This window comes from Pipra filicauda, unplaced genomic scaffold, assembly GCF_003945595.2.
Source record: "Pipra filicauda isolate LSUMZ 115617 unplaced genomic scaffold, ASM394559v2 scaffold27_size4233163_pilon, whole genome shotgun sequence".
NCBI classification, from domain to species: Eukaryota; Metazoa; Chordata; class Aves; order Passeriformes; family Pipridae; genus Pipra; species Pipra filicauda.
Window position 1 is genome coordinate 3,573,647 of NW_024104398.1, and position 10,320 is coordinate 3,583,966.

General features: G+C 40.6%; 1 long non-coding RNA gene across 1 annotated transcript; it reads left to right on the forward strand.

The window, feature by feature from the left end:
- The first annotated feature begins 2,603 nt into the window (after nt 1-2,603).
- On the forward strand, nt 2,604-6,940 carry LOC120323517. Its single transcript, XR_005564036.1, has 4 exons — nt 2,604-2,864; nt 4,793-4,980; nt 5,185-5,408; nt 6,907-6,940. It is a non-coding gene; the product is annotated as an uncharacterized LOC120323517 (long non-coding RNA).
- The last annotated feature ends 3,380 nt before the right edge of the window (nt 6,941-10,320 follow it).

Here is a 10,320-nt window from a genome sequence, read left to right on the forward strand (position 1 = left end):
ATCACATTTCTATTCTAGAAATGTTACAGTATTTTTAAAGTAATGTTGATATTTAGAAGCATTTCAAAGTTTTGTTTTGTGTGGGTTTTTTAAAAAAAAGTTTCTTTCCATCTTATGTTCTTCCTAGGAAAAGATATAGTTACTGCAGTACTTTTAAAATTTCTTTGCATCCCAGTTTCTTTGCAGTGAAAAATGCTAATGCATAGAGTTTTTTTGTAACAATGTGTATTTTATAGTCAAACTTCCTATGAATGGTAAGTGATATTCATTAACCTAAAAAGGCTCAAGCCAAACACAGGACACACTGCGGGCAGGAGTGCTCTGTCCCAGGCGAAGTTACCTCACCTCTGCTCCATGTACATGGACAGTGAGTGCAAGGGACAGGCATAGGAGAGGTAATATTTTTGAGTGGCCATGTTAAATGAGGCTAAATTGAGGATGTGGAGGACTCAGACATGATTCTCTGTTGCTGGCCAGGCTCTGCCCCTCCAGCCTGAGCAGGTGAAGTTTAGGAAACTCAGTGCAGTCAAAGAGTGAGTCCTGACCTCTCACTATGACCACTCAGTCGGCCCACGTTATTTTGTTTGTCTTGGGGACACCTTCCTACTCAAAGGCAGCATTCACCTGCCTTCTCACACTAAATTTTCTCATAATGTTTCACTGTGTAGTGGCGAAAATGATGCTGCATGTATCTTTGAGAGATGAAGCTTAGGATTGAAGTGTACACAAGACAAAAGAGAAAAGAGAAGTGGAAGAAGAGAGGACTAATGCTGGTAGGGATAGGGGAAGAACAGGGGGGATGCAGAATATTTATCAGAAAGACCAAGCTGAAAGGCATGTAAATTCAGTTAACAGCTTGAAAACAGGTAGACACATTAAAGGAAGTGGGAATAAAGTCAATTAGTGGCAGGAGGCATTAGTTGGGGGTGTCAGCTGGTGAATGGTGGCTAATTTGATATAGTCTAATCACATAGTTTGGCTATTGGATTACCAAATTGAGATCCAAACACTGCATCTTCCAGGGCAATCACTTCAGAAAAGAGGATAGCTGGAATTATCATGAGACCTGATCCATTCCTTAATTGAAATTAGTTTTAAATAACTGTGTCACATGTGATGTAAAACCAAGAAGTAAATAGTTGCTGAAATGAGCTGTGAAATATGGCTGTTCAGGAAGATGAGGATGCATGAACTATGCATGCATGGGCTAAGCTGTAAATGTGCCTGTGGAGGTTCACACACATGTACACCAAGAGTGAGCATGTAGAGATACTTCCCTCTCTGCTGTGCTCTTTGTCTCCAACTCCCTATGGACAGTTGCTCCCATTTGGATGAAACGTATTGAGAATGCCAAGAATCAGTTCAGTTTTTAGTGACCAGCTGGTAGAGATGTATTGATATATGTCTGAAGGTTGTATGCACCTTGTACACCTTTGTAAGAGCCTGGGCAGCCTCTCTAGCACTGTTTACTTTCTGGCTTTAACAGGAATGGATGGGTAGGGGAAAAGAAGAGGAAACAGGAGATATATAAAGTGATTTTTTTTCTGACAATCAATGGCTTAGCAATTTCCTGAATCGGAGGTTATATCCAGACTTAGGAAGCTATGCTCTACAAATTTCTCTAATATTTTCAAATCTATTAATTTTTTAGCCTCTTGTAATCATGTTGCAGCTGAAAATTTATACAATTATATACTCTGTGGAAAAAATGGCTTTGTGTGTTGTAAAGGTGGTTCTTGCTCCCTTTACTGGGTGCCCCTTCCTTCTGATAATGTGGGTAGAGGTGCAATCTACCCTTGTGTGCTACTGCTGGGCAGTTTTGACCTTACATGTCTCTGTCAAGTCCTCCTCAATCATTTATCTTCCTCACTAAAAAATGTAAATTTCTCACATATCCTTTGTCTTCAGCCATGCCTCCATTCCCTCCACCTTTTTTAACTGTTTTTTGTATTTGATGACTGAGTTCAGGCTTCAAGGTTTTCTTCCCTCTGTATCGTTTACCCATCCAGTCATTGTTGGCATATATACTGCAGGAAGAGGAAAGATGTTCACGGGAAGAGGGCTTCTCTGTCAATCTTGCCATTGCATTCCTGAAAGCATTCTGCCCATTCTGGAGCTTACCTCGAGGCTGGATGCAGAAAAAACTTTGCCTGTATCATAGGCAGTATTTCTGATGTCTGTGATCTGTTAAGTGGAACACGAGAGCACAGGGTGTATCTCCTTTAAAGGACCTCTTTGAAGCTACACTGTCTGTAGTCATATTGGTCATGATTTAGCATGATGTTGCCCATCTTTGTGCAGAGAAACACTCTCTATGAGATGCTTTGAGTTAGGCATATGCTTAACTATGCCAAATTGTTTTAAACCACCGATGTAAAAGGTGGGCATGGGACTAGAGAGATGTGAAAGTTTCCATTCCTGCTTGCTAGCACATATCGTAAGTGCAGATCAAGCTGAACTCACACTTCAGAGAAACACAGAATAACCCCAAATGACTCCCTGTATAAGAGAGCTGCTCCAGTTTACACTAGAGTTTAAATGAAATCTAAGTTCTTTTTCTTTGCAGGTAGGGATGAATATCAGCCGGCAACAAAGGAACAAGTGAAGGAAGTATCTTAGGCAATTTTTTCAGAGTTTATTTTTTTGGGCTGATCTGGGGATCAGCAGGATTGGACCTTAGCATCAGCAACCTTGAGCAGACTGCAATGGCTCTGCCTTTAATACACTTCCACCTCAGTGTGTTATACAGCCGTAATACTGAACACACGAGGCAGACAGCTGCCCTGAGGCATTCTCCGTAAAAACTTTCATATCACAACGGAACTGAACGTACCATTATAGCACCACGTCTCCTCTTCTTCACGGTAAGAATTTTTCTGAAAACCAGGCAATGTCATGGAAATGTTATAATAGATACATCCAGAATATATGGGTGAGTTAGTTGTCCCCAGTGATATATTTAAGCTGTTCCTTCCACTATGCATAGAGCAGGTTAAATATAATTAACATTGGTCAAAGGGTCCTTTTACTTTACATACTTTATGAATGCATTACCTCAATTATCAGGAAGGAAAAAAGGGAAAACGTATTTCTCAACATCTGCTGGTGTAAGCTCCTCTATGGCATTTCCATTGCAACATGCATTTTTGCTCTTTGAAAAGCATAAATATTTTCTCTCTCCTTAAATCCCATAATTGTTTTATTGCTACGTTAAAAAATGTAAATAATCATTCCTCCTCCCCATAATAAATTAGACACAACCTGTCAAGCTCTGAAAATGAACATTTCAATAACTTCAGTCACACAATGACATCATATCAATATTTAAAATCATTTTATGCATGTATTCCAGGTTGTCCAACTTCATTAAGGGCATTCATCAGCCCTCCGGCTACAGTGTATTCCCATCGGAGTTGTAGGCCTCAGGCCCTACCAAACAGAAATTTAAACTAACTTGCCTTTTTAATTCACATTATTCTCAAATATTCTCTTTTTTAACCCCCATCATGACTAAGGCATTTAGACTTGGCTATGATTTTTTGCACATCAAGATTTAACAGACAAAATCCCCATTTTTATGTCAGAACTTGAGTACATGTAATAATAGTCTTTCCTCTCCTCTTTCCGCATGCATCACTATTTCCTGAGTGCAGTGATAACTGTGCTTCCTTTAATACTCTATGCAAAGTTAATAATTTGAGCTACAGGTTGATAGGGATATGGGGTTGTTGGGGTTTTATGTTTAAAAATTTAGAAACGGTTCAAACATACTAAGTTTCATTCTTTTTTTCTCTTTCTCTTTCCAAAATAATAAAAAAAATCCCCTCTTGATCTATTTTTTATGCAGCTAAGGATGCGCAGCATGAATACATATCCCTGCTAGTGGCATCAAACATTGTATTAGTATAAAACTTTTCCCCACCAAAAAAACTTCCAAAACAAAACAAAAAAACACTCTTCTCATAGTTCTGATCTATAGGATGACTGTGGATCTGCTCCCCAAGACGTTTACTGATCTTCAGAATTCCTGGGTAAAACTCACATGTACTATACAATACAGGAATGATAATTTTGATATCAAAAAAAATGTCTTTGCTACTGGCCAGATAGTGTAGCTTTGACTGAAGCCTCTCATTTATTCTCCCAGATATATGTGGAAAGTGTTTAAATATCTATCATTTGATACCAAAAAAAAGGTGGAAGCGTGTGGAAGCAGCCAAGTTAATACAACGTGCATCTGAGGATGAAACAAGCCCATGAGAGATATTGGTGACTGAAAACATAAAAGTTGATGTAATGTATGTCATTGTTATTAGCTCCTCTGTCCAAAATGTTCTGACCATGTCATAACCATGTATAAAGCTAGAGATCTGATGATGGTACACTAATGAGTTATGATCCATTTGCCTTCAAAAATGAAAAATGAAAGAAAGAGAAATTAAAAGAACAGGAAAAAAACCAGTAACTGCAGGAATAGCTTTTGGATATTTTCCCCCACAAGTAGCACTTTTTTAAACAACTGTACTTCTCTCAGTTTTCTTCTGCTCTCTGCATCTCTCCTTCCCCTCCCACCCCACCTTGTTTCAGAGTTCCAGCAGCCACGTTTTTCCTTATGTCATTCCAAATGTCTTCTTTTTCTCATTTTGTTCCTCCGACTTTCACAGCCTTCTGGATTGAAGGCCTCCCTTAGTTATGGCACACAATACAGTCTGTCAAAGTAAAAGAATTTCAAACTGCCCTTGTCCCTTTGGTGGTGGTAAAACTACTCATCATCTATGATTTATCCTTCTAGAAAGAAGCAGGTGCTGTCTCTTCTGTGAAGGTCCTGCATACCATTCCCCTCCAGCAAAGCTCTGAGGTTCAGTTTCTCAAAGACATGGAAATCCAGAAAAAAAATTCAGCTTCCTAAGGCCAAAATTTGCTGTCTGAAAACACTACTCAGCTAGGTGTGGGCTTCCATAAAACTGTACCTTACCACAGGTAAGAAGCATCTTGAAGTATTCCCACTGCATCCCATAAAGCTCCACAATGTTGTAGTATGTGGGAGGTTTTTTGTTTGTTTTTTGGTTTGTTTGGTTTTTTTACCTAATTATTATCAGACTTAACTCTTTAAAAGTACCTAGGAAAATGTCTTACTTTCCAGCTGTGAGGTGCTCTGAGTCATTTTGTCTCCTGTTCCAGCAGGATTGTCCTGACATGGAGTCTGCTCTGCCAGGTGTGCCCAGATATCTTCACTTACGGTCTTTATCTCAAGGGCGGTCCTAGAGAAGGGTACTGCCGATGACAGCCACCCAGTCTGTTAAGGCAGTCTGGAGTCTGCTTGTTTACTCTCCGCAGTCACCTGTCAATCTGACTACAGAAAAGTTGGAGCTGTTGAAGGAGTTTGTGTCCTTTGGAACTACTGGCAGGTACTTCGCAAAAAATGAGTTGGCCTTCTTCCTGGAGGTCATGTGGGCTCCAGGGCAGGCTGCCTTTGGAGCCAAAACCTATTCTCCCAAAATACCGCAAGGACAAGCTAATCCTAACATTTCCATTACCATCCAGACCGTATCCACAGAAGTAAAAATAAGAGCTAGGAAAGAGAAGTTGTTTGAGACAGGGAATACCCCTTCCTGTTTAAACAGCTAATTGAGAAGGATGATGGTGGTGGTGGTGAAAGCACAGTCCAGGTTAGATATCTGGGCGCTGTTGTGGTAAGTTATATAAATAAGAACAATAGTAGAAGAAGAGAAAGAGAATGGGGCGTGTGAAATGATCACAGTAAGGAACACAATGTCAGAATAAGGCTAAGAACAGAACTGGGAAGGAAAAGAATCGCCATCACAGGGGATGAAGAGAGAAGACAGTGGATAAAGAGCAAGAGATATAGGGAAAGAGCAAGCAGACAGGCAAAGAATGGAAAGGAGGGGACACAGAAATACAAAATAATGAAAAGACGTAGTATATTAGGAAACTGGAGAAAAACTTAAACTACAAAAAGTCCAAAACTGAAGCTAAGTGAGAGCAAAGGGGAGGGAAAAGAAAAATTAATTAAAAAAACAAGATCCAATAAAGAAATAAAAATATAAAATATACTTAAAACTAAAAAGAAAAAAGGAAGAAAAAGGAGAAAGTGATTCTGTGGAGACAGAGAATATGAGAGAGAAACTAAGAATAGTTTTCTATTTTGTAAAGTCCTGGAAACCTGCCCATAAAGAGCGCTGTATAAAAACTTGTCATTACTGTTGTTAATTTATTGCTTCTTTCTTATGAGGCAAGCTACACTGATGTAGCTATGTCCAGGCCTTGGAAGAGGATGGTGCCACTTTTGATACTAGTTTAAAGAAAGAGGTCTATGTTTGCATACAGATTCTTATTTTGCTTTGTGGCTGTGGCATCCTTGTAACTGAGACCTGCATAGTGCAAACAAAAGGAGTTTGCTGGACTGATGAAGCAATGTTTTCCTCTGGGTCTTTGGTTCCACATTTCCTCCCTACCAGCACAGGTATGTCTCACACATGTAAGACCTGTACACATCACTGACAAATCTCTCCCTCTGTGAGGTTGTAGATATCATGGGGCCTAGTGTTTTGGGTCAGGCTGAGACAGGAAGGTACGTGGGGTAGATTGCAGAGTGCCAGTCTGTGCTGAGCTTGGCTATGGCTAGTGCTTTTTGCTCTCTCATTTTCATGAAAACATCATTCATTCATAAATTTTTAAAGGAGAAGGAATCATTGTTTAATGAACTTTTGTGAAGAAAACTGAGCAAGGAAGAAAAGAAAAGAAACACTGTGAGCTCCTTACTCCCTAGACTTATGACCTGCATAACTCCAACCATTGTGTTATTTAGACAGCCTTCCTCTTTAGCTGACATTAAATTTGTATGCTCCCACATGGTTGACTTGCTACTTTTTTTTATCCATGCAGCTGGGATTCTCTGAGGAAACATGATGGGTCAGGGGGAGGAGGGGAGGCGAGGACAGCCATCTCCAAAATGCAGTGGATGTGCCTTTCCGGCTCTACGCTGGTTGCACTCAGGCAAGTACAAGCTGACGGGAATCGGCGGCGGCAGCCATGCAAACGAGGTCAGAGTTGGTTCCTCCATGGCTTTATTATTCTTCTGAGCACTCTGAAAATGTGGGTGTGCATGTTAAAACTGCCCTGTGAGGCAGCTCTGACATGTGGGGCTGCCTGGCACAAACACAGCACATAATAACACAAAGTATTTGGCAGCGTTACAGGGCTAATCTTTACGTAACTGTTCCCGAACAACTTCTCTAGCACACTGAGCACAAACAAGCTTTCCATCAGCCTTTGGCTGCATGCAGATTGTCTTGTGTCACCTGCTTCTCTGCTGAGCAAATACTAACTGTGGTCATGACAAGGAAAACCTTCTTTTGCATTCGTAACTGACTCTCCCTAAATTGCCTCCTTGTTTTCCAAGGCTATTCATGACCCATAGGCGTGTTCGTCAAGAACATACCCTTTTATAGAATTTTTCCTCTTAAGCACAAATGTATGCTGGAAATTATGTTGTGGATTGTTTTCAGGAGAGTGGTGGGAAAACAGGGCCTGATTTTTCAATGGTTTCCCCCCTGTTGACTAAAATCATAGGAGGAGGGATGTCTTTTATAGTTAAGACACTGGCGTGGGACTTTGGGAATCTGAGATTGGAATTATAATGTTTTATTCCTCCTACCCTTTGCCCCTCTTGCAAGATTTTAATGTAAGCTCTTTAAGATTATCTCCTAAGGTTTTGTTGCCTGGTTCAATGGGGCCTGGTCTCCATTAAGGCTTTTGTACTGCAGAGCAGCACCAGGGCACAAAATCAGGCAAAGAAAATAAAAACTAGACCTTCCCTAGCATCTTTGATCAGTGCTGGTAATGGATCTCCTGCTCTTGCACAAAGGCAAGCATGTGCAAACCTTTTCTTTGACTGGCAGAAGATGAGTGTTTTTAGCTGTCTCCCCCAGCCTCAGGTACTACCTGAGGTGGTGCCGTCTGTCCATCCGTCCATCCATCCATCCATTGCCACACAGTGCCACCTCCCCACCCAATCGCTCCTCGATTTGGGTGCTCTTTTCATTCACCGTTGTGCAGCCACAACACATGTGCTGCTCCGCAGCAAAGCCATGTGGCAAATATATAAAAGTATGTACGTTTCTGAATGCTGGAAGAGAGCCCTAATTCTGTTGGCAGCGAAGCTGACTCTCCTTCTTTCCTCGGAGCGAGGCCCGCCGCATTTCTCGGTCCCACAGACATAAACCCTCCCTGGAATTCTCCCAGTGCGGCGGCAGGCTGCCAGCCTGTGACTTCATCCTCGGCAGTTGCTCCAGGAGGGGCAACTCCTCTGCCTCAATGTTCAGGGAGTCTGAACTTCCTGCTCAATGCTTGTCTCACTCCCTCCAATCTGGTATTGGTCAAACTGGGGACCCTCTCCTGGTTCTTGGTTTAATCTTAGCTTGTGAGGAAAGGTTGCATGCCAGGAGGGAGGCAAAGCAAAGGGAGATTGCCAGACCCAAATGTTCCATAGTTGCAAAGATGGTTTCTAAATATTGAACTTCAAAAATAATTTGGCTTGCATGGAAAGGGGTGAGAAGGGGGAGAACTTTCTATCTGCCTGCTGGAATTTGGAGTCTATGGTTTTCTGGGGACACATTTCCAAGTTTTTATCATCAACTATAGGGGCTAGAAAACACTCTCTCATGTTAAATGAAAGCTGAAATTCCCCCTAGTCCTACACACTGAAGATCTGGAGCTTTAACCCTGACTAAATCACAACAAAATCTTTACAATCATCCCATGGAAAATGTCTATCACCAAAGAAAGAAAAATCCATACAGAAGGAGTCCTGAGCAAGTGCAGCTGTTAAGGGAGCAGTCACTTAGATACAACCAGGAAGGAGGGGAGGCGTTTTCTGTGATGTGAAGGAAGTTTGTGTAGCCAAAGGTGAAGAGATAGGGTCACCATGGTTTATTCCCAAGACCGTCCTATTGCTCCAGCAGTGTATTGATTTGTGGATCTCTGCAAAGCACATAGATCAGGTCAGAGAAGTCCCTACAATTCTTTTTACTCTCTTGAAGGTATGGATTTTTTCTTCTCTCTCCTACTTTTTTCTCTGTCTCCCTTTCACTTTTACTGGATTTCAAGGCAAGAGGCTGTTAATGTTATTTTAATTATTCTCCTTTTTTTTTACATAGGGTTTAATTTTGAAATCATTCATGGATTTGCCTAAAATGATAAAATGGTTTTTGATTTGCTTCCAAAAAGAAATATTTGATTAAAAAAAAAAAAAAAGAACTGAAATGCTCCATCCTTTCCAAATGCAATGCTCCCTTTTTTTTTTTTTTTTTTTTTTTTTTTTTTTTTTTTTGTTTTTGTTTGTTTTGAGAGCTCTTAATTTTGGAAGTGAATAGGGTACTCTGGGCATGGGCACTGCAGACCAATTTAGATTTCCTAGATTGCTTCAATAATCTGAAGAGTACTCCAGTAATTTTTAACTATTCTCCACCACATGCCTTCAAACCCATTCATTTTTTAACTGAAGTGACTATACTTAGGACAAACTCTGCTGTTCATTTGAAATTGTTCTATTCTGCATATCCATAGACTTCAAATTCCAATATAGAAACATTTTGCTGTAAGAATGTGTAACCAGTTAATGCTAAGACATTAATGGTCAACATTTTTTATGCAGTGCTCCTTGTCTGAGGCAAGGCCATGTCACCACTGCCAGTCTACTGCAGAAGACAAGCCCATAATGAGGCAAGACAACCTTTACATTTTGTTTTTTTTTTTAATCCCAGTGTTTCTCCTGCATTCAGCCTGAGATCAGTTTCTTTTATGGCTTTTTAATCTGCAGATCAAAATGCTTTTGCAGGTAGTTAAAACAGCCAGTACCTTTATGGCACACATATTTTCAGTTTTGGTAGGGACTGAAGTGCATCACTAAAAGTCTCACAGAGCATCATCAGAGGCAGAGGCAGGAAACAGTAAAACACAGGGAATTTTAATCCTTTTCTTCCTTCCTGTTGCACACACTGCACTTATGTCACACTGGGTACAGCCCTTGCTGGCACTTATACTATTGTATCTAGGCTGCTACTTGTTGCTGTTCTTTAGGGAGTAGTTATATTTCAAACACCACCCAGAAGAGAAAGCTCATGAGCTCTCTGCTGTGGATTTCATGCCCTAATTCCTCCCACCTTTACCTTGCATATAAAAAGTAGTTATTCTTAATTCATATTTCTATAAAAGCATGTCTGCATTTCCAAGAAATATGAGCATATTGTTCCAGGGAGGCTTTATGCTGCCTTAACTAATTAAAGATTAACAGTAGGG